This window comes from Equus caballus, chromosome 15 (assembly GCF_041296265.1).
Source record: "Equus caballus isolate H_3958 breed thoroughbred chromosome 15, TB-T2T, whole genome shotgun sequence".
In the NCBI taxonomy this organism is placed as follows: Eukaryota; Metazoa; Chordata; class Mammalia; order Perissodactyla; family Equidae; genus Equus; species Equus caballus.
The window spans coordinates 56,445,479-56,472,533 of NC_091698.1; the positions used below are offsets into that span (position 1 = coordinate 56,445,479).

General features: G+C 45.4%; 1 long non-coding RNA gene across 1 annotated transcript; it reads left to right on the forward strand.

The window, feature by feature from the left end:
• The first annotated feature begins 9,702 nt into the window (after positions 1-9,702).
• On the forward strand, positions 9,703-17,464 carry LOC138917856 (uncharacterized). The gene is made up of 5 exons (XR_011426432.1): positions 9,703-10,061; positions 12,058-12,124; positions 13,792-13,882; positions 15,784-15,876; positions 16,795-17,464. It is a non-coding gene; the product is annotated as an uncharacterized lncRNA (long non-coding RNA).
• The last annotated feature ends 9,591 nt before the right edge of the window (positions 17,465-27,055 follow it).

Here is a 27,055-nt window from a genome sequence, read left to right on the forward strand (position 1 = left end):
ACTGAGTCACACGCTTGAATTCTGCAGCATGTAAAATTTTCAGTAAGTATTTATTGAGCACTTACTGTAGAGCCAGCACTATTCTAGGTGTGCAAAAAGGAAAAAACTGCCCCCATGGAGCTGACATTCTGGCCGCGCAGACACAAGACTGCCTGCTTCAAAGTCTGTGAGCAACTGAGACTGCCTTGTGACCAGAGGACGCCTGCGTGAATATTTCCCCCAGTGTGACTTGCACATTCATGCACATGCACACACTCCCACGTAATCATTATAGGGTTAAATAATGCAAGGGTAAGGAAATCTCTGGGACATAGCTCTTTGGGGTCTGCAAAAATAAGAAAAACTAAAATGTCCCAAACTCATGAGCCTTGGAGAAAAATGATGCTAGTTTTCAGCCTGAAGGCCCGCTGTGCCATGCGTTAGCCAGACTCTGTCCACCCAGAAGGACAATCACAGGGGCTTGTAGGGCATGGAAAAGTCCAAGCTCTCCTTAGGTAAGTGAGAGGTGACGTTTCCCTGGAAGGGGTCTGGATGGGCAGTACCGGTGGATACTTGACCAAAGGTTTCCTGGGATGGGGTGGGGAGGGTGGGATAGAATGCAGAGATGGGGGTGGCTGGCGTGGTCCTGGCAAGGAGGCTGAACCAGGATGCAGAGGAGGAGGACAGGGCTTGAGGGTACCACTGTGCTGTCCGAAAGGAGCCCTTCTGGGATGCAGGGCATCATCAAACTCCAAGACTGTGGCACGAGTGTGGCCCTCAGCATCCCATCCTGGGTCAGGCAGAGTGCTCAGTTGCCCGGGGACTGGGGCATGCTTAGCCTGGCCAGAGGAGACTTGCTGGCTTCTGGCCACAGCTGGCAACAGAGGAGCCTCTGCTTGTTCCTCTCTCCCTTAGCACTGGGTGTCACTGTAGCTAATGTGGATCCCTTTAGAGACCATCCTGGGGCCTAGAATTAATCACCTGGTTGGGGAGAGGTGAGGGGTGGAAGCTGGAGGGAGAGAGAGTCAAGAGGAGAGGAGAGACAACCATCCTGGCTCAGCGATCCCCTAATCTCCTCAGAATCTGGCTCTTCATCCTTTGCTGTCCTTAAAAGCCTCGTTTGCAGAGGCTGATGCGATGCCTCGGCTGAGCCCAGACGTTTTATGCATTAGCGTGCTGCCTTTGAACACATTGGGGGCTCTGGGTTGGAATCCCAGGCACTTCCGTTTACAGTGGAACTTGAGTCCTCTCCTACCAGCTTTGAGGGGCGCGGGTGTTTGTGTCGTTTCCTCAGAGGCAGGGGACTGCCAGGTCTGGGCTCCACACTGGAAATGGGTAGCACTTGGCAACCTCACCATCTGACCCAGAGCCCTAATCCCAAAATTCCCGCCTGAATGGAAGCTGTGGAAGGTCAGCGCGGCGCACAGCCCAACCCTGAGTTTCAGCTTGCAGCCCAGGGGAGAGAGGAAAGGGGGCTTATTTTCTTTTCTCTTCCCTTTTCTTTTCTTTTCTTTTCTTGATCTTTATGTTGTCTTCAAAGTTGGGGGACTGAATTTTGGGTGAGTCTCCTCAAAAGCCACCTTATTTTGGTTAAGTATGCACTGCTGTCCCCCTTCCCCCCTGCTTTTGAATCATGCAATGACTTTATGCGTGAGGTCACCCCTTTCAAGACAGTAGATTGGGGAATGAAGGGTCTAGATCACTACCAGCCAAGCCTAGATCAGGGGTGCGGACAAGAGAAATCAACGCTTTCCTCCAAAAAGGATTTATTTTTAAGGAGCGAGAAGAAGACAAGCTGTATGTGGCTGTGAGTGTGTGTGTGTGTGTGTGTGTGTGTGTGCTTCATTCGTGATATTATGTCATAACTCTAGGCGAACTCCATAAGCAACTTGAGCTGGGTCTTCGCGATCCCTTGTGTGGGTTTTTAAAAAATTCTTTTTTCTTCATTGAGGTCACTTTGGTTTGTAACATTATATAAATTTCAGGTGTACATTATTAAATTTCGACTTCTGTATAGATTGCACTGTGTTCACCACCAAAAGTCTAGTTGCCATCCATCCCCTGTGTATTTTTATAATAGAAACATGAAAACAGTCGCGAAACTCCAGCCCCACCTCCAGAAGGCATCCCCTTCCTCTCTCCCCTTCCTCCTCCCTTCTCCCCATTCTCCTCCCCCTCCTCCTCTTCTCTCCTTCCTCCTCCTTCTCCTCCTCCTTCCTTCCTCCTCCCTCTTTCACCTCCCTCCTCCCTTCTCCTCCTGCTCCCTCCTCCCTTTTTCTCTCTCTGCCCTCCTCCTCCTCTTTGTCAGACAGTTTCACTTCTGTCATGTTTTCTCATTTCTCGTTTAGGTTCTTTCGCCTTTCTGAATACCTTTGTAGTGAGGAGCAGGCTTCCTCCCCACCTCTTCTCACTTCTGCCGGTTTTGTGATCTTGCCGTTTTAATGAGAGCACAGTCAATAACTATGGAGAGGTGCTGACGACATTACAAAGGAACTCGCTCTTAACAAGTCAACTGTAGACGAGGTGCCAACAGGATGGACAAGAGGATTAAAGTATTTATGCCAAAATATTAGAAGCACACGCAGAATTAGTTCTCTCCGTGTTAGATATTTTACTTTTGGCAAGTCCGTATTTAAAAATCTTTTATCCTTGTTTTGCTTAAAGTATTACAATAAGCCCCGGATTTTTCACAGTTACACTTGTATATTTTCACAGCTGTTTTAATCAGAAAAAATTAATGTGCTTTTGATAGCTCAAAAATCTATCACTGGCAGAAGCTTTGCAAAAATGTGCTACAGAGCAGAGTGGAATCCTCAACATTATATATTTTGCTGGCTATTTGAAATTCATAGAGTTTCTCCTAAATGTTTTCTTTTGCAATTCTTGCCTAAATTAATCTAACAGCTCCGGCTGACTTCTTTGATAATCTCTTTTGTTATGAATTCAGGGATTGCTATTGTTAACATTCCTTGGGAACTAAACATGACCTGTCTGTTACTGAGGAAAATACAATTGCTATTTTTGCTTATATTGGAAGTATTTACTCAAATAAAATATACAACATAATGGATGGGCAGGACTGGCAGTCTCCTTGATAGTTGATGGCCACTGGCTTGGCTACAGCGCTCCCTTAGATGCCCATAATCAGCACAGAAAAGAACTTGACCTTTGCTTCTCAAGGTCTGTGACACATCCAGATCCACAGACACGTACTCCAAGTCTTGGGCACGGTGAGTACGCGTGGTCTTGGATCCAAATGCTAGGCACACATCAGGCACAGTCAAGAGAGGAAACCACCCAGAGTAGAGTTCTCTGGCTGCACGTCAACAATAACAACACCAACAAGAATTTAGAAAACTAAACCAAAGTACAAAACTTACGACAAGGGAAGGAAAAGATGGGGAAGAAACAGAAGAAATGAACAAAAGTCTTGGTTGCCCCTGTCTGCCTGGCAAAGAAGAGGCTGATTTCCAGGGAAGGGAGAATCAGTGGATTAATGTGAACTTTAATACTGAAGCAGTGTGTGTTTATTGCTGGTGACCACAAGACATAAATCTTGCAAGCACAATATACAATGCGATGCAGCCCTCAGGTTTTTTTTTTCCCTCTCCAGTCTCAATTTGTGTGTAAGTGTGTGTTAAGTGCTGTTGAAAAATAGTGACCTTTAATAAAGCATTGTATCCTGCGACTATTTTCCCAGACACACAGTGACCTTTCAAACCAGACTGAGGTGAGGGGGTGTGGAGTTTGGACTTTGAACCGGCCAGACCCCGCTGTGCTCCTCTGTTAGCCTGGCCACTTTTTATTGTGTCACCAGGGAGCGTTCTGTATGCAAAGCAGGCCGGGCTGGCAGCCTGAACCTTTGCAAATCAATTTGTCTGTGAAGGCGAGTCCACTGGAGTGAAAGATGGTCTAACAGGGCACACTGCCCCCTCTCTTTGTGACATCATCGCCTCTGGTACTCTTGTCAGTCATGTCTGTCCAAAGGATTGTTGGAAGGAGGGGGAATGCCGGGGTCGGGGGTGAGGAGGTGGGACGGGTTAATCCTCATGAGCAACTGTGGCCTGAGAGACAGGGGGTGTTCTTCTCAAGAGGACAGACCCGGGGGTGGATGATCTGCCTGCGTGATGGGGGAGGGCGTCATTTACACCCAATATTGTAGCCTGGCTGTGGTCATCAACCCTACTCTTTCCTCTCACCTCCCTCAGACCAGGAGAGAGCTAGGGTTCTGAGGAAATGTTAAAGGTCATAGTAGCAATAGAGTTTGCCCCACTCCTACCCCTTGCCGATATAGCTGGCACCCATGAACTCTGACCTTTGACTGTTTTCCATCAAAGACCCTGAACTACAATCCTTTCTCATAAGAAACCTTTTCATAAGAGTTAATATTATTATTGATCTCTCTAAGTCTTTCCGACACTCAGAACTCTACATTAATCAGTAGCTAAAAATGCCAAGAAAGACAGAAAAATTCAATTACTTTGTTCCCTAATTCAAATTTCTTTGAGAAGTCCCTCTAAAGATATGGAAATCCTGCATTTTTCATAAAACAGTGGTTAGATCAATTTCTATGTAAGCTATTAATCATCTTTATACTCCACAAAAGATGGAGCAAAGTTTGACCTACTCTATAGCACTGCTGACTGATTAGCCTCCTGGTGAGTGGCCTGGTGGGAGGACCTCAGACTCCTGATCTGGTGAAATGCTTGTGGGAGCCTTGAAGAGGAGGAGCATGTAGGTGTTTACTGCGATGGTCTCTGGAGCTGGGCCAGGCTGGGCTCTGATTCTCACTCCACCACTTACCAAATTATGGGAACTTTGGCAAGTTACCAATTCCCTTTAAGCCTTGGTTTCCTCATCTGTAATATGAGAAGGATAAAGAGTAGCTACCTCATGGCGTTTTGGTGAGAATTAAAAGTTAAGGCACACAGGCTTCTTAGCCGAGTGCTGGCACATAGTTAGCCCTCAGTAAGCGTTAGCCCTAGTAATAGTATCATATGTGATACGTGATGATTATTGAAGTGGAGTACTAAACAGGAGGTAATTTTATCCACATGGATGAAGTACAATTGGGTTTTAAATAGCTTTATCATTCATGAGACATGTTTTATTTTAAAGATCTTCGAATGTTTGGGCAAAAGTTGTGTTTTATTTCACAGATTATCATATTATATTTAGGCTATTGACATATGCACCATATATATAGCATCATATATATATATATATATATATATATATATATATATAAACATATATTTGTGCTATACATGCATCATTTTTTTCTGACTACCAATCTATTTTCAGTTATAACCCCAAGCAAAGGACACTAAAATTTATTTGTGTATCATGTCCTTTCTACATGGGATCACAGGATGATTTGCAGAGAGTCAGTGGTGAGCTGACAGGGAGAAAACATTTTTGGGAGCAGGCTTTGAAAGGGGAAATCACTGTGAGGCAAGATCAGCCATCCATTTGTATAGAGTGCAGACGTGATTGACGTGGGCTGAAAGAAAGTTCCGAAAACGATCTAATTTTTGAGTTGTTTCACCATGAAAACGGGGAAGGGGAATTGGTTGAATGTCTCTCATCGTGAGGGGAGTGTTTAGGAACTCACAACTAGGGGAAGAGTAATGGGGGATTTGGGGAGGAATAGGGACACAGGTGGGGGTTTCAGAGAGACCCAAGGCAAGATGGAATGTCCTAGGTGATGAAAAGGAAGTATTAGAGGCAAGAAGCTAAGAATGAGGTCAAATGGCAGATATTGAAACAAAATTAGGATCCTGGAATCTCTTGGGGATAGTAAGAAAACACAACAAGTAAACAAACCAAAACCCCCAACAGATAATATAGAAACAACAAAAACAATCCTTTTAACCACAAGCTAGTGGCGTAAAATGAAGACCTTGGAAGAACAAGCTAAAAATAAAAGGTTGTATTGAGCATCCCCTATGAAGCACTGAGGACTTTGGAATTAAAAGTGGACGTAATGTTTAGTATGGAAGCAATTAACAGCATATTCCAGAAAATTAACAGAGGATGATAGAAGCAGGACATGCAAGTCCAGTAGGATCCTGTTACTCATTTCTGGGTTCACTTATCTAAGGTGTCGATCATATTTCCTGAATTCTAAAACTAGATGGGTCCAAAACCTAATCCAACACTAGCAGTATCAGAGGTGTGCAACCTTCTGGTCCCTTGGCTTCAACGCACCTCGCAGAGGATTCCATTGCACTCCCTAAGTGCGAGGTGAATCAAGGTCATTTTAGCCTGAGCCTGGACAAGGCCAGGTTGAGAAGCAGGTCGAGGGAGAGTAGCTTGTTGGGAAAAGATGAGCAGAAACCATTCTTTGGAAAGCTGGCGGTGTTGATACCATTAAAAGTGCTTTGGCATAATGCTTCCAGGGTACCCAGGGCTGAGTTGGAAAAAGTGGTGTGAGAAGTTGGAAGTAGCGTGGCCTCTTTGAACTTGTTACATTCTGCTGTTTTCCTTAGACCTTGGAAAACCCTTGTTGAAGTCTCTCCTTCAACTGCTTATGCATACAAGGGATTACATTATCTCAAAAGGCCTCTTCTACAGTGAGAGAAAGTTGATTACTATTATCAACTGGAATTATGGAGAAGAATGAGAAGAGATTAGGAATTCATAATGAGACAAAAGCAGGGCATTAGTCACCTAGGGCAGGGCAGCCATTAGCCGGATGGAAGTGAAAGTCTGGGTGAAAGTGATCTGGGAGGTGGTGGCCAACAGTGCTGGTAGGACCACAGACCTTCATTAAGGAAAGGAAACTTGGACACTATCTTTCTCCCTCTGTCAACAAGGGAGGGACAATGGATCCATTTTCTGCTATTCTCCTGGCCATACCATGTGTTCCAACAGGGGTCATGTTTTAGGACCCAGTCCAGTTTGGCTCTCTAAATGTCCTTAAGGCATGAACATCTCGATCAGTCATAAGGTGATATTTATGAGGAAAGTAAGAAATGGAAAATAGCAGAGCCTCTCATCTTAATATCCTCAAATTGGTGATTTTAATTATTCATCAAATGAGAAGCCAGTGCCTTGCTTGGCACCTCTGACAGCAGGGCGGGAGCTCCCTGGTAGTGTCCAGATGCTCGGACAGGTTGCAGGATGCCCATGATTCCTGGACGAGGTGCCGGGAGCATTATGTGAGATCACCTCTGCGAATGTAGCTAGCACAGTGCCTGATGTGTACAGGGTGCCCAATAAGTGGGAACTGTCTCATTACGCTTCTACACTTAATTGTACACTATCTCTTCAATTACAGTGTAATACCTTGAAGGCAGGGCTCATATCTCCATAGGAAAATTCCCCAGAATCTAGTACTAGATTGGCATGCTGCGACCAGAAACTCAGCGAGTGGGATGACCTTGCCATCTAGGTATTTAAGTGGTGGAGGAAGGAGGAGAAGAAGCCCTAGAAAAGACCCCCAGCCATTAGCAAAGGGAGTGTGTGATGGTGAGGGAGGGCATATGGGTGGTTAATATAATTTTTTCTGAATTCCAATGAACTTTATCCAAGTACCTGTTATGCTTAGAGTTTATCTGACCTCCAAAAGGGCCATGGAAAGTGTCTAGGGTTGGGTGATTGTCTGGATATTTTTTCTGGGGACACGGATGTCCTGGAATAGTGCTGCAGGTCTCCAGTTAGACCGGGGGTTAGGACTGATAACAGAAGAGCTTTTCTTTGTGTAGCTCTCCACCGTTTTCAAAGTGCATTCGTAGAGCTGATCTCCAGGTAGAGTTGCTGGGTAAAGGACAAAATACCAGTTATATTTGAATTTCAGACAAACAACAAATACTCTTTTAGGATATGTATGCCCAAAATATTGCATGAGACATCCTTAGACTAAAAAATTTTTTTTGTTTATCTGAAATTCAAATGTAGTTGAGTATCCTGTATTTTTTTCTGTTAACTCTGGCGATCCTGTCTCTGGATGGAGGGCTGGCATAATGGTTAAAGCACAGACACTGTTACTATAGATGTGGTTTGCACTGCAGGCTCTGCAACTTACTGGCTTTGTGTCTTCGGGTAAGGTTTCTTTTTTAAAGTCCAACCAGAGTTTTCTTGTGTGCACCAGGTGGTGCTGTGAAGACTTCATGAGCTAATGCATGTATAGATTCAGCACATAGTGACTGTTAAGAAAGTTGCAGTCATTGTTATTCTCTCATCCTACACTTGCTCAGGCCTGGAAGGAGGCAATCAGGCATTTCTTTACTCAAGTAACGGAACAGGAAACTGAGACTCAGAGAAGCTCCAGGTCTCAGGCTTTGACTCCCAGTTCAGTTTTTGTACTAGGTTGGTAGTACTAGGGTTTTGTTTTGCTGCAGTTTTGATACGGAAAAGCAGCCTCTGCTGAGAAACCTCTCAGTGCTACTTGTCTTCCGAGTTCAGGGAGAGTGAGCCCCTCCCTCATAGGTCCAACCAGGAAGTTGGTGAGTCCCTTTGCCCAGCAGCAATTGTGGCCAGCAGGGAAGGAAGGGGTGTTTCGGTCATAAGCCCTTTGATTCTACAGATGAAGACCCAGGCCACAGTGGGCTGAGAAGCTTTTCCTGCCACACCCTTCCTGGTCCCATCTGCGGACCAGCAAAGGCCCTGCCCATGAGGAGTCCATGGCACAAATCTTGCTTCATCTCACTTGTCTTCATCTGCAGGATGGCCTAATCCACGCTGTTCTTGGCACTAACTTACACACCGCTCCTGGGAAGTATGTATGTCAAGAGGACACTCCGGGTACAAGTGATAGATACTTGACTTAAGCAAAAGGGAGATCTGGGCTCCCATAACCCAATCTCAGGCAGAGCAGCAGATGGCTGCCTTAGGAATCACTGCAGCCGGGGTTTGAACATTGTCAATACTCTCTCGGGTTCTGCCTTCTGTTTGTCTGCTTCATTTGCTCTAACCACAGATCCCCTCTTCCAAAAGGAGACAGGCAGCTCCTGAGTTTCATGCTTACAACCACACAATCAGAGAGAAAGGAGGTTCTTCTCTGCCAGTTTCAGTTTGAAAAATCTTGGGGAAAGATCCTGTTGGTCCAGCTTGGGTCATGTGCTCATTCCTGGACCAATCGTTGCTACCAGAGAGATGGAATGTTCATCCTTGTGGTTATTCCTGGGCCAATTATTGTAGCCAGAGGGATGAGATACTCAGCTCTCATCAGAACCATTGGCCATGTTGGAAGGAGAGTGGTTTCCAAAGAGTTGGGATGGAGGAAGTGTTATTATCAGAAGAAGGAAGGGTTGATGCTTGTGCCTCCTTATAAATGAAGAGTTCAGGGCAAGGAGAGGCTGGGTTGAGTGGGACTGGTCAGAGGATCTTCATGAGGAGGAGATGAGAGGTCACCTGGGTCACAGAGATGGGATTATTGATCTCTCTTTGGGTCTCTGGAAGACCACACATCATTTTGGCTTAGCTGGGGCACTGAGATAGGCCTCGTGATAACTTCCAAAGGAAAAGCAGGGGTATGCTTGTGGCTTGTGGGGCAACTGATGTTTTTAGCATTTTGGGAGGTAATTACATCCACAGACATTCTACTAGGTGTTTACTTGATGCCTAGTAAAGTGTTAAGCACTTTAGGAGTTTCATAAACAACAGAAGACAAGATCCTAGCCTTCTTAGGTGGCCAAGATGTCCACAAGTGAAACATTTAGGAAACATTTTAGGGAAGTGCCAGATGGTGTCTGTAGAGCAGGCTCTGAGCTCTGTGACACATCAGGGCGTGGGGATCAAGCCTTGGGCTGAAAGACAGGGGAAGGCTGCCTAGAGGAATTTGAGCTGGGGCTTGGAGAACAAAGTGCAGGGTGAGTGTAGGAGGCTAAACTCGCAAATAATGAAGGTTTTAAAATTTTTATTGTGCCTTAGGATAGATAAATGAAAATTAGATTTTATGAAGGATGCAGCCAGAGTGGATACTGCCTTAGGATGAGGACCCAGGTTTCGTGTCCCAAGGAATATGAAGAAATATGTTTGTTCCCAGGCTAAAACTTGAGTTTTGGCAAAAGGCAAATTGCTTTCTATGGAGATCTCTGCTTTACTAATACTCCAGGAGGTGCTCAGCCATGGATCATGTAAGTGAAAATCACTTATACTTCTTAGTGCAAACAAGCTAGGACTTGTTTATGAATGAATGAGTGGGAAATGTTGAGAGAAAAGTTTTAGAGAAGACCACAGTTGGCAAGTCAGGCAAAAGTTTTTGTGAAGATTGCAAGGATATAGAAAGCTGCAGATGTACAGGAAAGAATGGGATTTTTAAAGTCCAGAAGATCTGGATTCAAATTCTACCTCTGCCATTTACTAAGGGGCATGACCTCAGGCACTGAGCCTTCATTTCCTAGCCTAGAAAAAGGGAATAAGGATGGTACTTACTTCACAGGATTTTATTTTTGAGGATGCAACAGATTATCTATGTAAAATACTTGGGACAGTACTTGGCAAGTTGTAAAGCCTCAATAAACAGCTGTAATTATTATTGTAAGGAAAGATAAACTAAGTGTGGGCAGTTGGAGCAGAAACCATTGTGGTTCAGTGCCTATCATGTGCCTGACACCGGACTATGTAGGTACCTTACACATACGATTAAATGTCATCACCACGGAAGATGTATGAGGAAGATACTGTGATTTTCATTTTAGAGATGAGGAAACTGAGACTCAAGGAGGTTAAGGGGCCCCAGTGAGGTGGATTTGAATCTGAGTGAGCCTGACTCCGGAATCTTGCTCTCTTTTCCTTAGGGGGCAGATGAAAGAAAGGTGGCTGGTGGGGATTGCCAGGCGATTTCCAGGCCAGGGCCCTGCATCGTAGACTGTCCCTTCAGATACCTTAGAAGGGATCCAAAAGGTTGGGGGTGAGAAGGCAATGAGGCAAACCCAATGGAAATGGTTGCTAAAGACAAGATACAGGTAGGCGGTCTCTTCTTGAGCCAAACTCTCAGATAAGCTCCTGAGAGCAGCCTTTGCCCAGGAATGCCAGAGAGAGCGAGGCCCTGAGAACCCCGGGAGCTTTGCTAAGCAAATGTGACCTTTCCCTTCTCTTGGGTCAGTGCCTCCTCTCTCAGGGAGGCCTGGAGCCCTTGGGAGCTCTCCTGCTCCTGTGACCCCTCTCCAGCCCCATGGAGGAGGGATGCTGGCTCGAGCTTGCCACGTCGGGGTGGCAGCTGGCCTCTGCCACAGTGAAGGTTCCGGCTTAATAAAAACATTGCAAGATGGACAAGGCATAAAGCAAAGCAGAGCCACTGATGTGTGGGCAGGTGTGAGCCAAAAAAAAACGGTTTGAACACGCAAAGTTGAATTGCTGAGACATGGGATATCTTAATAGCGTGGGAAAAGGGGATTGTGAGATCAAGGGCTGTGATAAGAGGGAGATTATTTCATCATGACTCTGCCGAGGAGAGGGACAGTCATACATGCAGGGCACACACCCTACACATGCTCGTTTCTCTGATTTCAAAGTGGGAAACACTCAATCCAACCATGAACAGCCTGGGCCCCTTCCCCGACTCCCCACCCCACTGGCCGATTCTGTACTGGTTTGATCCGCTGGTTGAATGCCAGACTTCCAGTGCCCGCCATATTTGCTCTTGTGAGACATAAATTTTATTTCTAGCTCATATTTTTATTTCTTCATAGCTAAGTATTTTTCTCTAATGGAGCATCCTAGCTTTTGCTTGAAGTCCTAGCCTATGCTTTTTATTTGGTTGTTAACCACTGGGAGTTAATTTGGAAGCTTTTTTTTTTTATTGCATTTTAAGAAAGGCAAACCAGTTTGCCAGCATTATTTCTAGTTCTTAAAATTCAAAGCAGTTTGTTAGAGATTGGTCTTCGCTTTTGGAGATGGAGCTGATTTCAGTTTATAGCCTGTTGTCTTCACACCCATCTCGGTGACTAATACTGTAAGATGGATTTCCTTTTTTTTTTTCCTTCCTTGAAGTGGGTTTCAAATCCCCAAAGAATTTCTGGGAGGGGAAAAAAAAATCCTTTAATTGAAAGCAAGAGAAAACAAAACAAAAAAGCATCAGAGAGCTGACAAAAATATCATGTTTAATGAAACCAAGTCCCATCTCTGCAGATGGCTGTGGAGGCACAGAATGACCTAAAGATAGAAAAACGGGCTTCCTTTACGTGCCTTGTGACGGGTGAGTTTTCTCTTGAATGCTGCGTGTGTGATGGACCAGTGCCTTGCAGAGCCCCTGACCTGGCAGGTAGGAGTCCAGCCTACCCTTCCGGCTGTGTCGCATCCCCCATGACAGCACTGAGGTGGCCCGTGAAGACAGCCTGGGTTCTGCTCTCCTCTGACCACCGACAGCACACGCAGTGCGTTCTACATCACTCAGTACTCGGCAGGTGCCTTCAAATCCAGACTCAGTTGCTTACTAGCTGTGCAACCTCGGGCAAGGGACTTAACCTCCCCGAGCCTCAGTTTCCTCCTGACAGGAATCCTATCTACTTCCATGAGTCTTGTGAGATTCTTTAAGATCCAGTGGGGAAAGTTCTTGGAACAATGTCCTGCCCCTAAGAAAGGGTGCTGGCTCTTCCTGTGGCCTGATCTTCCCACTTGCCTGTGCCACCAGATAGTAATCTCCCGTGGGGTGGGGCTGGGCCTTGCATACCTGAGGAGCTCCTTGGGTGCTAGATACCAGGGGGCCCCTTACAATCTGTGTGGGCTAAACAAGTAACCAAGAATAACAGAATCAGCGAGGCAGATTTCTTAAAATAACCTGAAAAAGTACCAGTCTCTTTGAACTTCCCTCTTATACAAATTAAACAAAACACATAAAGAATAAACACATTCAAAAACTCCGCAAGTTTGAAATGAACTTTATTTTATTAGGAATTAGTGACTTGAAAGTTTTCCTGTGCTGCTGTCACTTCTTGCGTCTCTTGGGTAACTTTCCCTCCTCTGCCTCTGTCTCTGGAGTTACCCTCCCCGAGGCAGAGAAGACTCGGGTATGTTTTATGACTGGAAACGGACTTGACCTTTTTCCTCAGGGAAGGGTGCTGTGGCTCTTAGAATGGCGTGTGGACCTCTGGTCCATGAGATCCCAGGGTAGCGAAGGCACAGTTTATTTTGGAATCTTCTTTGCTGGAGAACAAGCCGGGGGGGGGGGGGGGGGGCCTTTGTATCTCTAATCCTCTTTTCCTACCTTCCTCTTTACACACACCGTCTCCCGCCCAGCCCAGAGCTATTTCAAACACTTGGCTGGGGTCTCTGATTTCCCCCAGTACCCCTAGCCTGCGTGCATGTTTCCTGACCTCACTCCTTTTCTCCTCCTTGTTCTCTGTGCAGGAACACCCCCCTCTCTTTGGTTCTCCAGCCTGGCAGTTCATTTCTCTGCATGTTATTTGCTCATCTCGGTCCCTTTTAAGATGAAGCACAGACACCTTCATTCACCGAACCCAAGGGGGTATTGTCTCTCTCTTGGTCTCCTTTTCCTCTTTTTTCTTCTTCCTTCTCTTTCCCTCTCTTAGTTTATTTCAGTTCATGTACCTTGCAGCTACATTTCTAACTGGAGTTCCATATTTAAAAGAATTCAGAAAAACCTTCTATTTTGATGTCGTTACTTTATACAAATTCTGTATCATACCTAGCAACCCAAATTGGCCTGAAAGATAAATAGCAGCTACTTTTTCTTTTTCAAATTACAAAAGATTTCCCCTCTAGGAACAATAGCTGGTACACTGACAGTGGATCCACTTATTAAAACGATTTATATTTCACTTTTATGAAATATGTCTGTTGTGTAATTTGAGGCAAAGCTGTTTTCCTTTATGGGTTTTGGTCACATCATTTTTGTCACTCCAGCTGTCAGCTCTTCCCTGCGCCATCCTCGCCATTGCCAGTTTGCCAGTTTGATAGAAACTTAGCAGCAAGGGCACTTCAATACCTTCATCTGGTGAGTAAGGTCCTGAACCCTTTGATTGGTCTCCTCCCCTTGCTTTGTCAGGGCAAGATGGGGGGGCAGGATGGGTGCGAAGGGAATAACACGGCTTTTTAATCCCTTGGAAAACGTATCTTTCCCTTTGGCTTTGCTTTTATTCAGAGGTTTTTAAGCTTGTTAAGTTACACTTGGCCCCCAAATCATTGCATCCTCCACATTAAAGTTTATTGCCCTTTTCAATAGGGATAGAATGAAAACTGGGGAATCTAGAGACAGACCACAGGCTTCCACTGAGCAGTGAAATTCACCCGGGCATGATTCTGTGGGGATGCAAAGCACCAGCGTGGAGGGGACTCACACGGGGCTGGGCAGCACCCCTGCTTACCCATGAGGTCTTGGGGTTCAGAGTGTAGAAAGCCTATATGCCCCGGAACAGCAAGAATGACTCGCTCTTGAAAGACAGGTTAATGAAGACCCTTCCTTGCTCAGTCTTTCTGTCTCTTTCAATCACACCCAGACCCGTGTGCGTATACACACTCTCCACACTTAACTGGCTTAATTTCCATTAGGAAAGGTGAAGTCCTGGGAGGGGGTTAGAGGATTGCCCCTGGGAACACAGTTAACAGCACACAACTGGAATACTGAGTCTGAGAACGACTACATTTTTTTCAGGGCAATAAGATGACTGTCTGGGCTCAGGCAGGACACCCCAGCAGAGCTTGGATACTGCAGACAGGCTGTTTTGGCCCCTTTTCCTGGTCACTCGATCTCTCTCCATGTGCTGCTTTTAGAACTTCCTGGTGCTCAGGCCTGGCCTCACAAAAGGGAACAGCCTTTCGTGTCCAGACACATTGCAGACTTCTGGCAAAATAGTCGGAGCTCACGAAAATTTACACTTTTCCTGGCACCTGGCCGAGAGTATGAGCAGGACTTGGCTTGGGTTTGCTTTCAGTTAGAAAAGCCCTTTTCGGGGGGGATGAGTTGGGGGTGGGGGGTGGCAGCAAGATCCTTGTGAAGGGTCAGAGCTGCTGAAATAAATAGCAGCTGGGCTAGGGAGAGCAATTCCTGTAATTATATCTGCCCGATGACTTATAATCAGCACTCTAAGCAGAGTCTGTAACTTTCATGTTTTCTCCTCCTGTGTACGATATGGGTGGCACTGATGGTGGGGGTGGGGGGAGAAGAACACCTCGATTAAAAAAAAAGTGGTGGCGTTACGGGTGGTTGTTGCTGTTAACATGAACATCAATTTCATCGAGATTACCTTTGATGTAACGCCAGTGGGGCATTGGCTGGAATTTCTGGTGCTGGGGAAGGAGCCTGGGACTGTGTATGGTTTTTCACTAGGGGGAATCCTGTGTATATAGACATTTAAAATAGCAAAACAAAGCCGAGTGTGTGAACAAAGCTCAAACTTGCCGTATCCGTGCTGCCCTCCAAGTGAGGGTCCATTTTGGATCCCAACCCAATGTAGCCCATTCTCCATCTCTCCTCTTCGAAAAACTTGAGAGAAACCAGCCGTCTGCCAGTCCATAGGCTGTGTGTCATTTCCTCTCCTCTCCAAGCCTCACTCTTTCCACGGAGGAGACTTTTCAAATTAACGTTTTTAGTTCGTTAAAGACCTTTTTGCAAACATTTCGTTCTGGTAAAGGCAGCATTTCATCTGGAAATGGTCAGGCTCACATTGGCACAGAATGGTGAGAGAAAGAAAAATAAATCAAATCCCTTCTCACCAAGTGGACAGACGGTGTGCAGTACCCCTCACATGGTCTTCCTCAGAGAGGACAGAGGGATTTCTTTGGAAGGAAAAAACAGTGTCAATGAATGAAAATTTGCTCCTGTTTGTTTTGCAAAATCAGCGAGGGAATAAGGGAGGTGGGCTTTCATTCTCTTTCTTTTTTTTTTTTTAAAAAAAGGATTCTCTGAGAAGAGGCAACTCACAACTGTGCCCCTTCGTCTGGCTTTTGCTAACATCCCTTGCAGCTTCTCCAGGGCTCGCTCTGTGCTTGGTGAGTAACGCATGAGAATCCTCTGCCTCCAGTTGAAAATATGGCCTCCCCTTCCTGGTCCAGTTTGAACTAGACCCTTAGAGAGTCTCGTGCAAATGGCTGGCTTCCCCAGAACAGACCAATGGAGCAAAGCAGCAGTTCCTTGACAAGCTTCAGCGCTTGGGGCTTGTTGGACAAAATTACGGAAAATATTCAGTTGACGTAGGACTGGAGATAGGTGTGCAGAGCATGAGTTTCTGCTGCTGATAGTGCCCCAGCCTGGGAGACAAGAACCCAAGAATCTTTTTTTCTTTTTTTTTTTTTACTGTGTTTTGTAAAGCCGACAACTTCAGGATTATCCCCATTTGTGTCTGTTTCCTATGGTGGAGTTTGGCATAAGATTTCCACCAGACCTCAACCTCCATGAGGCCTGGGCCACATTTGTGTTGTTCATGTTATTTGCATAAAGTCGGCTCTAGGTAAATATTTGTTAAGTGAATAAAGAATGAATAATGTAGCTTAAAAGGAGTTTGAAAACTATGGATCTAATCCTTTCACCCTCCCCTTCCATTCATTTTACATCAAGTCCAGAGAAGCTGGGTAAGTTTCCCAAGATCCCCCAGATGGCCAATGGCATGGCCAGGACTGGAAACCCAGGCCTAACCCACAGCTAGTGTCTTAGTGTCCCCTGTTTCAGTGGGAGGGACCCAACAAAAACCACGGAGGTCGGCTTCTCAGGGCAGCTTTCAGGTAGGGACACTGTTCCTACTCGCCATCCAGGGTGACTAGCTGGGGTTTTTGAGACAGTGAGCTGCACGAGAGCAGGGAGTATGTCTATCTTGTTCATCACTGTATTCTGTATGTCAGCACAGTGCTGACCGGAGCTGAATCAACATGTATACAACTCCAGCCCAAGTTCCCTTCTCTTGAATAATCTAGGAAGAAAAGATAATACTCAGTCTCAAGTTTGTCCTCAAGAACTCTAGGGCCATGAGGTTTTTGGGTCTTAATTGAAGTGTTAGCACAGTGAAGCTCCACCTCAGCAGCATCCAGCCTCTGTCGTGGTCATCATCGTCATCATCATCGTCACCAACATCATCATCAGCACCAGCAGCAGGCGGGTATGAAGCGCCTTACTCTTACGAAGCTACACAGGGAAATGAGCAGTTCTTGCCTTGTTTGAACATGGTTTGAACATGGCTACTGGCTGGTCCTACCCCTATAATCGTCTCACTCTTGCCCTGTGCAAATAATATACTTCTACAGCCTGAATTCACGGGGTGATGCAAAGATCACTGGACTCCTGAAGTAGCAGATTTGGGTGCTAGATTTGGTTCTACAGCTTCCTGGTTCTGTAACCTTGGACACGTCCCTTGTCTTATTTGACCTTCGGTTTCTGCATCTGTCAAAAAGGAAAACAGACCCTGTGGATTTGCTGCTTACCAGCCCTGTGACTTTGGTCCAGCTACTTAACCTTCAACTCTAAGCTTCAGAGTCTTTAACTGTAAAATGGGTTACTAACAGTATGTACCTCTCCGGGTTGAGGTAAGGATTATGTGAGTAAATGTATGCAAAATGCTTAGTATAATAAATGCTTGAGATATATATATATATAGTCATACTTGTTCTTATTTCACAGGAATCGTAAAAACCATATGGAACAACTCATTCTACAGAAGAATTCTATATAATATAAGGGATGGCTATTGAATTTTTAATTATTTTCTCTGTGTATCCAATTACCTACTAGCATTCACACTTAGCTGTTTTACAAAAATACCAAAGGTAAATGGCTCCAAATGGAAGTCATGACCTTAGCTCATTTCCAGTGCTCTCCCCACCTCCTTCACCCTTTCTGCCCCGAACTCATCTCCTCTTCCTGTATTTCCTGTTTCAGCGAATGGTGTCAACATCTTTGCAGTTGTCCAAACCAACAGTAGGGAAGAAGTCAATTTCCACCTCACCTTCATAACCAATCAATTACTAAGTCCTGTCAATTCTCCCAAGTAGGGAGACCCTCTCCTGGAGCTGGATATACTTCTCTCTCAGCCCTATATTACCTGCTGTCTAGCCAGAGCCTCTCGTCTGGGCTTGGCCAGCTGTCTCTCAGTGGCCCTGCTGCTCCAGTCTTGCTGTCTGAGTGAGGAGTTCTTTCTATGGGTGTCTTAACTAAACTGCCCCAGGCATACATCTGCCATAGTGTTTATCATCAGGCCATATTAAGATTGTTTTAGAGACTCTAAACCTGGAATGGATTAAGCCATCTTCGTTTGATATGCAATCTAAAATAAAAACAATACTAAACTATACATGTCATAATAATAATAGCTGACACTTATTGAGTGCTTGTTATAGACCAAACTAACTTAAAATTCACTTAATTTTTATAATAACTAATAGTCACATAATATGCTCTTTGCTATCCCCATTTTATAGATGAGGAAATTGAGGCCCAGAATATTTAAGTATATTGTCCAAGGTCACAAAGCTAGTAAATAGCAGAGCTGGGTTTCAAATACAGCAGAATTGCTCCAGAATCTATGTTCTTAACCATGTACTGCAAAGAAGTTTAACAAAATTCTGATTTTTCTCTGTTTTGCATGTTTTGGAGAAAAGCCCAATACAAAATTCTTTCAGAAGGCTTTCTCTCTCTCTCGTTGTCGCCACAGCTTTGCTGAGCCCCTGCGCATGTGCTTGAGAGTAGAAATTGAGAGAAGAAATTGAGAGTAGAAAATGACTGAACATGGATTTCTCCACAGTGACTTCAGTATCTACACTCATGTGAATAAACAGAATACGTCACATACATAATAAGATATAGAATTCACATGGCACTTGAGGGTTTACAATGTGCCTTTTCACACACAGTATCTCATCCATGTGTATGTTATCTCCCTGTGGGCAAAACCAGGCCTTCTGCTTCTCTGTACACATTTGGGGAGGAGCCCAGGCTGCAGAATAGGGGAGTGAGCAACCAGACCCAGCTCACATCCTCCCTGCTGCACGCAGTCATCCTCGGCAATCTGGGCATCAGCAATCTGGGCAACGCCAATTTCCCTCGATCCTCGCTCTGCCCTATTAAAAATGCTCCCCTAGCGTTTTTATTATTGGTACTTACATTGAACTTAGTACTTTCTTATATTATTACCCACAGGACTGTGGTACTGTAAGCTCCATGAGGGCAGGAATTTTTGTATTTTTTGTTTATTGCTTTATTCTTAGTATCGAGAATATTCCATGTAACAGGTGCCCAAGAAATATTTATTGAATGAAGAAGTGAATTGTTTTTCATAGCTTAGTCATATCTTCTCAAATAGATTCTAACATCTGTGAGGGTAGGGACTGTATGTTCATTTCTATTGTGCCCTCAGTGTACCGTCATGGTGCTGAAGAACTTGAACATTAGTGATACCAGTTATGTGTAAATGACCCACAAATGCGCAAGGACGTGTGTTTTGGGTGGGTAGATGTGGCTGCCTTAGGACCTTCGTGGCCTGAAGGCACTCTTACTTTTGGAAACCTCACTCCACATTATATTCATCTTTAAAATACATGTACATTTCACTATATATGTGTGTGTGTTTGTGTGTGTACACACACATAATTTTGCTGTAAAATGTAAAATAATTTTTGTAATTTGCTTTGTTAATTATTACTTCACTTATCATTTTGATTTCACACTTTCTGTTCTGTAATTTGGAGCCCCCAATTTGCTTTTCACCTCAAACATTTTCTTGGCCCTTGGCAAGCCCACAGGCCCCAGACACAGTGCTTGATGCGGTGGCTTTGCCTGTGGGTACTTCCAGGACAAGAGTGACCTGAAGGAATAAGAGGATGCATTAAGATCGAGTTCAGCATCCCAGAGAAACTGTTCTCGGTCCCCTTTTACCCTGTTCCTGGACCTTCTCTCCTGCGCTGCTGCATCTGCCAGACTCCAGGCGTGCTCTGGAAGAGGATGAGCTCTGAGTTTTATGGTACCTGTAGTTGTCCCCCAAGTGCAAACGTCTAATTAGGCTTGACACTGCCAAGGCGTTTCCCTGACATTTATGTCACTGTCTCTCAATCTTCACCAGCATTCGGTCTTGTGGGAAGCACAACAAATAATATCAGAAACAACATAAAATTCCCCATTAGAGGCGGCCCTCGGAAACCGTGCCGCTGTTTATTGGGTGCGCTCAAAGGGGAGGCCGGAGGGTGGGGCCGGGGGTGTGGGTTCCGGGCTTGGAGGAAGAAATAAAACGGCTCATTTAAATTCTTAAGAACTGCATAGGAGGCAGAAGACACAATGAGTATCCTAGAGAAGAAGGCCATCAGTTGAACAAACTAATCACATGGTAATCAAAGGGGAGTGATTCGCTGCCCACTGAGAGGTACTTTAGAAGAAGTTCCAGCCAGGGAGAGTAAAGACCCTACCGAATGACAGCTTTGATAAATTATAGATTTTTAAAAATTGCACAAAGGAATGTGTAACAACGTGCGAAATGGATTTAAAGACGAAAACTGCCCAAAGCATCTGAGCAAAGCAGGGGACAGGGAGGTCTGATGTGAGAGGGTCCAAGCGATCCTTGGCGGGAAGCCCTCTCCCAGGGCAACCCCCACCCCCGCAAGCCCCTCCCCCATCCCATCTCCGGGCGTGGACTTGGGGATGCCCTGTGGTATCTGCTTGCTGTCGGTGTTTGGACGCCTGGAGACTCCCTCAACAAAGACCTTAAGAAAGGGGGAGGTGCCACTTCTCTCTCCCCACTGCAACCTGCGCCCCCAGTTCTGCCAACTGGGCATTCTGAGCTGTGGCCAGGGCACGGGAAGGCTGGGAGAAGCTGCGTGACTCGGGCTCTGGCTTCTGCGCGGAGGCCGCGCTCCCCGCCGGGTAGTCGTGGGGGGGCTACTGTAGCCGTGTGGTCAGGTGGGGTTGTGGCCTGCATTCCCTGGGCCACAGGTGGTCTGCGACAGGATTCTGAGCTCAGGGCCAGGCCAGCTCTCAGTCAAGGGTTGGGTAGGCTGAGTCTGCCTTCTGGTCTTCCATCTCTGCAACTGGCAGCCCTTTCTTCCCACCGGGGTCCCCAAGGCCTCTTGTTCTCAGGTGAGTGCCAACCAATTCCACATGCACGGTTAGCTGATGACCAAGGTGCCATCTGGTCAAGCCTTCAGACGGGACTCCATTCAGGAGGATCTGCCTTTGAAAAGGTCATTTGAGAAGTTGGGAAGGTCAGACAAATTAGAAGTATTAGGACTGGGTGCTCTTTCTAGCTGTGTGATCTGGAGACGCAACGTAACCTTTCTGGGTCAAAGTTAAAACGGAAATATGGCTGGTACCTTCTGAGTTGTCATGAGAGGCTCGAAGGAAAGCCTGGGTATAAACTGCTCAGCGCAAAGCCCGTAGCAGGGGAAGTGTTCAGTAATGTCAGCCGGTGTTGCATGTCTGGGGTTCCCTGAGCATGGCCACCAATGGCAGAGAGAGGCGTGGGTGGGCTTGGCGCTCTTTCTGACCTCCTAGCGGTGCCTGAGTGGAGAAGGCACCTTGCCCCGGGCGAGTTCCTAACAGCGCCTGAGGAAACGAAAGCTCCTCCTCTGGTTGCAAGGTCTGTAGGTGATTCTGATGTTCAGCCTGAGCTGGAAGCCACTCGTGTAGGGGAAAGGCAGCATGCGGAGGCTGTGCTTGGGCTAGATATTTGTATGCAGGAGCCCTGCGTTGGGGTCACTGTGCTGGTTATTGTAACAGATGACCCCCAGGTCTTAGTGACCTACCACAGTAGAGCTTTATTTTTCGCTCACGTCACAATCCTATGTAGATTGGCTGGGGGGAGGAGGCCTTTCTGTTCCATGCTGTCGTTCAGAGACCCAAACTCCTTCTATGTAAAGGCTCCATAGTCTTCAACATGTGGCTTCAAAGTGTCCCTGGAGTCATCCAACTGCAGCCCACAGAGGAGAGGGAGTGGATGAGGTGCGCTGGCTCTTAACTGCCTCCGGCCAAGAGACACACATCACCTCTGCTCACGTCCATCGGCAGGAATTGGTCCCATCCCCACTCACGTGCAAGGGGACTGGGAAATGTAGTTTAGCTGTCAGCCCAGAGGAGAAAACAGGCTTGATGAGAACCTAGCTGTCTCTGGAATAGACTCCAAAACGGTACAGGATAACTCAAAAGCTGGGCCTGAGGTTCCTAACCTGAGATCCTTGAGTTTCTGGAGGGTTCGTGCACCACTTGGAGGTGGATGCAAAATGTGTGGACGAGCTTTTTCACTTTTATCCTATTCTCAAAGCCGGAGGGAACTGAAGTCACTCCCCTGGTTGGACCAGAGTAGTATTACAGTACCTGCTTCCTGCATCTAATATTCTCTGGAAAAAACGATGAGCCAGGGTCAGGATTTCTGTCCCCTTATCTCTGTCTTTCCTTTTCTTCCTCCCCTCTAGCGGGGAGAGAATGATGGATAAGGGGCAGAGGTTTGCTAGCATCGGGGAGAGGAGGATGTGTGGCTGTGTAGAAGCTGAGAGACTGCAGTGGGCAGGGTGAGGACCCAGCCTCTCCCTTCCAGAAGGGAGCCAGGAGCAAGGGTCATCTGGACCTCACCAGTTTGCAGTCTAGGGGGCCAGTGAGAGGAGGGAGGGACATCAGAGAAAAGGGACTCCCAGACACCCATCTGAGACAGCCTCTGTGAAGAACGAAAGGCTACTGGATGGGAAAATTGACATTTTGCACCATTGTCTCAATGCCACGTCTGCTGGCGATGGGTTCAGAGTGCCATTGTTTTCTTCCTGTAATGGGCTCTACCTGAAAGCCCTTCCAGACGTTGAGGGCATGGCTCAGGGATTAAAAACGGTTCCACAGCTTAAAAAGAAAAGTTGGGAACCACTAGAGTAGGCTCACAATGGGGCTTTGTGCTGTCGCCTGACCCTGCCTCCCAGAGGGCCTTTTGTTTCCAACAATTCCTGGCACTGGACTTCAGGAGGCCATCAGCACTGTTTCTCTCTTAAAGTCAGAAATACTTGCAGCTGGCATTTTGTTTTCATCCTCTCTCCTTAATTCCAAGGACCTGCCCCCCCTGAGGCCGTGGCTGAACAGGAGTGGCCTGCTCTCTCTCTCCCCCGTTTGTAAAGCAGGACCGGAGACAATACTCTGTCCAGCCCAGAGCGCTGGCCGTCTGGATGAGTGCGACGCCAGCTGTCAGCCTGGGACGAGGTCAGACAGAGGCCATCTTGGTCCCAGGTGGGCAGGGGTCACTCAGGTGACCAGACTGCACCGGAGGCCCAAAGAGTGTGCAGGAGCATGAACTGTTGGCCTCTTCTGTGGGAGAGGAGCTGCAAGAGCTGATGGGAATGAACTGCAGACTCTGGCCAGGGGGCCGGCATTCCAGGTGCCTCCATCCTTTCAGGCAGTTCAGGCTCTCCATTGAGCTTGTGCGTCTGCAACCTGAACACAGGGGCAGTCCAGGCTGTGCTGGGGCGGGGGGCAGCCTCTTACCATTAATAGTTTTATCACCTGGGGGAGTGCTTCAGGCAGAGGGACTGTGTTGGATCACGCCCTCTCTCTAGCTCTGAAGGCAGTGAAGTGTAATTAGGGATGAACCTTCTGGAGCCGGGCAACCTGCGTTCAAATTCTGCTTGACTTAGTAGCCTGGTGATTTTGGGCAAGTTTATCAGTTTGTTCATCTATAAAATAGGCCTAATAAGAATGTATACTTATTTCAGAGCATTGGGGTATGTTTGAATGAGTTGATGCATGTAACACACTTAGAGCAGTGCCTGGTAAACAGTAACCACTCAGTAAATTTCAGTTTTTATTGTTAGCAAAAAATACACAGCCTGTAAGCAGATCTCTAGGGAAAAGTGACCCTTCCCATTGGGACAACTCAAGGGCTCTGTGAGTGGTATTTGTGTCCATCGGTCATCATCCCTGAGAAGCCTTTTCTGATCACTTAAACCCACAGGGGTTGTCCTTTGTTTTAACTGCTCTGGTACCTTCTTATCTAAATAATTCCTTTAGATTAGGGTCTCTGCCTTATCTTTTTCTATCACTTTTCTAAGATACTGCTATAGCAAATTCTTATAAAATATATATATATTTTTGGCTGATAGATTGCACACAAAAAAAATAAACACAAATGCTTTGTATGATTATCCTTCATGAAAGGAAAAGTCAGATAAGGTCATGACGGTTTTGAGCATTTTATAAACTCTAGTTTAAAAAAAAAATTCTACCAGACCAAAAATACGTTGTAAAGCTAGAGTAAAAAAACAGTATGGTACTAGTTCAGGAAAAAGACAAAGCAATGGAACAGAATAGAAAGTCCAGAAATATATGAGACTTTATTAAATTATAAAGGGGGCATTACAAAGCAGTGGGTATTTGATATATTATTCAGTAAATGGTGTTGGGACAACTGGCAAATCATTTGGAAAAATAAATAAATCTGGACCTCTAAATGTAAAAAGAAAAAGTAAGCCATAAAAGTACAATCACAAAAAAAGAATGAAATTTTTAATGATTTTTGAGTAGACCAAACATTTCTGAGTATGACATGAAATCCTGGGAGCTATGAAAAAACTGATTAGTTTGATAAGATAAAATCTTAAACTTCCATATAGCAGAATATCATAAAAATAGGAAGGGCTGGGCCTGTGGCATAGTGGTTAAGTTGGGGGCACTTTGCTTCAGCAGCCTGGGTTCGTGCATTTGGATCCTGGATGCGGACCTACACCACTTCTGAGCCATGTTGTGGTGGCAACTCACATATAAGTGGAGGAAGATTGGCATGGATATTAGCTCAAGGCTAATCTTCCTCAAGCGAAAAAAAAGAGGAAGATTGACAAAAGACGTTAGCTCAGGGCTAATCTTCCTTACAAAAAAAAAAGTAGAATTAAAAAAGGAAATAAAGCATGGCTAACTGATTCTCCATAGCAAAAATACCATAAACAAACAAACAAAAAGACTAACTGGGGAATATCTTTCTAACATATAGTTCCTTAATATACGAACAGCTCTTCCAAATCAATGAAAAGACAAATATTCCAATAGGAAAATAGGCAAAAATCATGAATAGTTCTTTCAAAGAAAAAGGCACATAAGTGGCCAATAAATATACAAGAGATTATCTTGTAGTTTTTGAAGAGCAGATTAAACCATATGTCATTTTCATTTAGCTAAATGGTAGTTTCAAGAGTCTCATAATGCCTAGTGTTTCTAGGTTGTGAGGTAATGTACTGAAACAATATTGGTGAGCATGTAAATTGGCACTATTTTTTAAAAAGGCAGTTTGATAATATCTATCAAAATTCAAGATGTTGACATAGACATACCATTTCTAGTAATTTATCATAAATACACTTGTGCGTATACATATATATCTCCACATGTATATAAATGAATGCTTAATGTTCAACGTTGCTTATAAAGCAAAAATTGGAAATAATCTAAACTTCCATCAGTAGGGGAATGGTTAAATAAGTAATGGTACTTTGATGCAATGGAATTTTGTACAGCTCCTAAAAAGAATGAGATATGTTTCTATATTTTTATAGAAACCTGTCCAAAATATGTTGTTAAGAGAAAGAAACAAGTAGTAAAACAGTGTATATAGTAGTATCTCATTTGTGTAAAAATATTTGTGTGTAATATATTCTTGCACGTGTGTAACACAGTTTTGGAAGGATATACATACGAGGAAGAGTTAACAGCGCTCACCTGTGGCAGAGGGATGGAGGGGTGCTGGTGAGGGAAGAGGGGTGTTTTAACTTTTGACTTTATACCTTTCTGCACTCTTAGTTTTGCTTATAACAAGCTTATATTACCTTTAGATAAAAAAATACTAAAATAAAAAAAGTTATCAATATTACCACAAGAATAACAATATCAATAGTGTGATTTCAGAAATTTATTTTATTTTATTTGTTTTTTTTTTTGAGGAAGGTTAGCCCTGAGCTAACATCTGCCACCAATCCTCCTCTTTTTGCAGAGGAAGACCGGCCCTGAGCTAACATCCGTGCCCATCTTCCTCTGCTTTATATTTGGGACGCCTGCCACAGCATGGCTTGCCAAGCGGTGCCTTGTCCACACCCGGGATCTGAACTGGAGGACCCCGGGCCGCCGAAGCGGAATGTGTGAACTTAACCGCTGGGCCACCGGGCAGGCCCCCAGAAAATATTTTAACAGCACCACCATGTCCAGCTGCACAGGTTGTTCATTCTGCAAATCCAGAGGGCGTCATTCACAAAAATAATCTGCACAGCCGTACATGTGTACTGTACATATGCATTTTAAAATAGTCTTTGAGATCCACCACTTTCCTTTCTGTCAGATCAACAGATATAAAGTGCTTGATCTCTTTAAGACTCTGTTACGGCAGGCCTAAACAAAATGAAAATCAAAGCTTAAAGTCAATCTGAAAAACCAAATGGCGAATGAACTGGCATCACTCCTGAACCAGCCCCACAGAATCTGGAGATACAGGATGAAGGTTGAAACGTAGTAGGTGCCTATTGCCCTGGATGGGAGTGGAGACTGGGGAAGAAAAATGTGGGGAGAGTGAAAAGATTAAACGAGGGGGCCTTGCATGGGCCAACAGTGATGTATGCCACGAACTGGGGCATGAGAGTAACTCAGCTCTGGGTGCCTGTCACTATATTCATTACCCCTCCTAGACTCCAGCGCTACCTGGCATACTATTTGAAGGAGGATAGGGTTGGCATGGAAGGTCTCTCGCCAGCCAACACCACCCTTCCTTTTCTTCTGCAGGCCCTTGCTCGTAGCCGCCCAGCAGCCAACTAGAGAACAATATCATCAGGTCCCCCCATTTCTGGGCCTCTTCCTCCTTTCATTTCTGTCTCAGGTGGCTTCCCCTCTGCCTGACCTTGCCCTGTCCCAGTGCTGGCGTCACACTTTCAGGCAGTGCTCCCTCCCTGTCGTCCCTGTGTCCTCCTTGCCATCTATCATCTGCTACTCAGGAGGCCACCTTGGGCACACTTGATCTTCAGGACCCATCTTGAGTCCAAAGACATCCCTCCCCTTCTGGAAGTTCTTCTTCCTTGTTAGAGTGCCATCGTCGTCAAGCTTATGTCACATGAGTTGTGGCCAGCATCTTGACTTGATTAACAGAGATGCGTATGAATATTTAAAAGCAGAATTGACCAAAATTAACTTTCAGCAATTTTAGTCATTTAGATCCTGGCAACTCTAATCTCATTAGGCTCCAGCATCCTTGAAAAT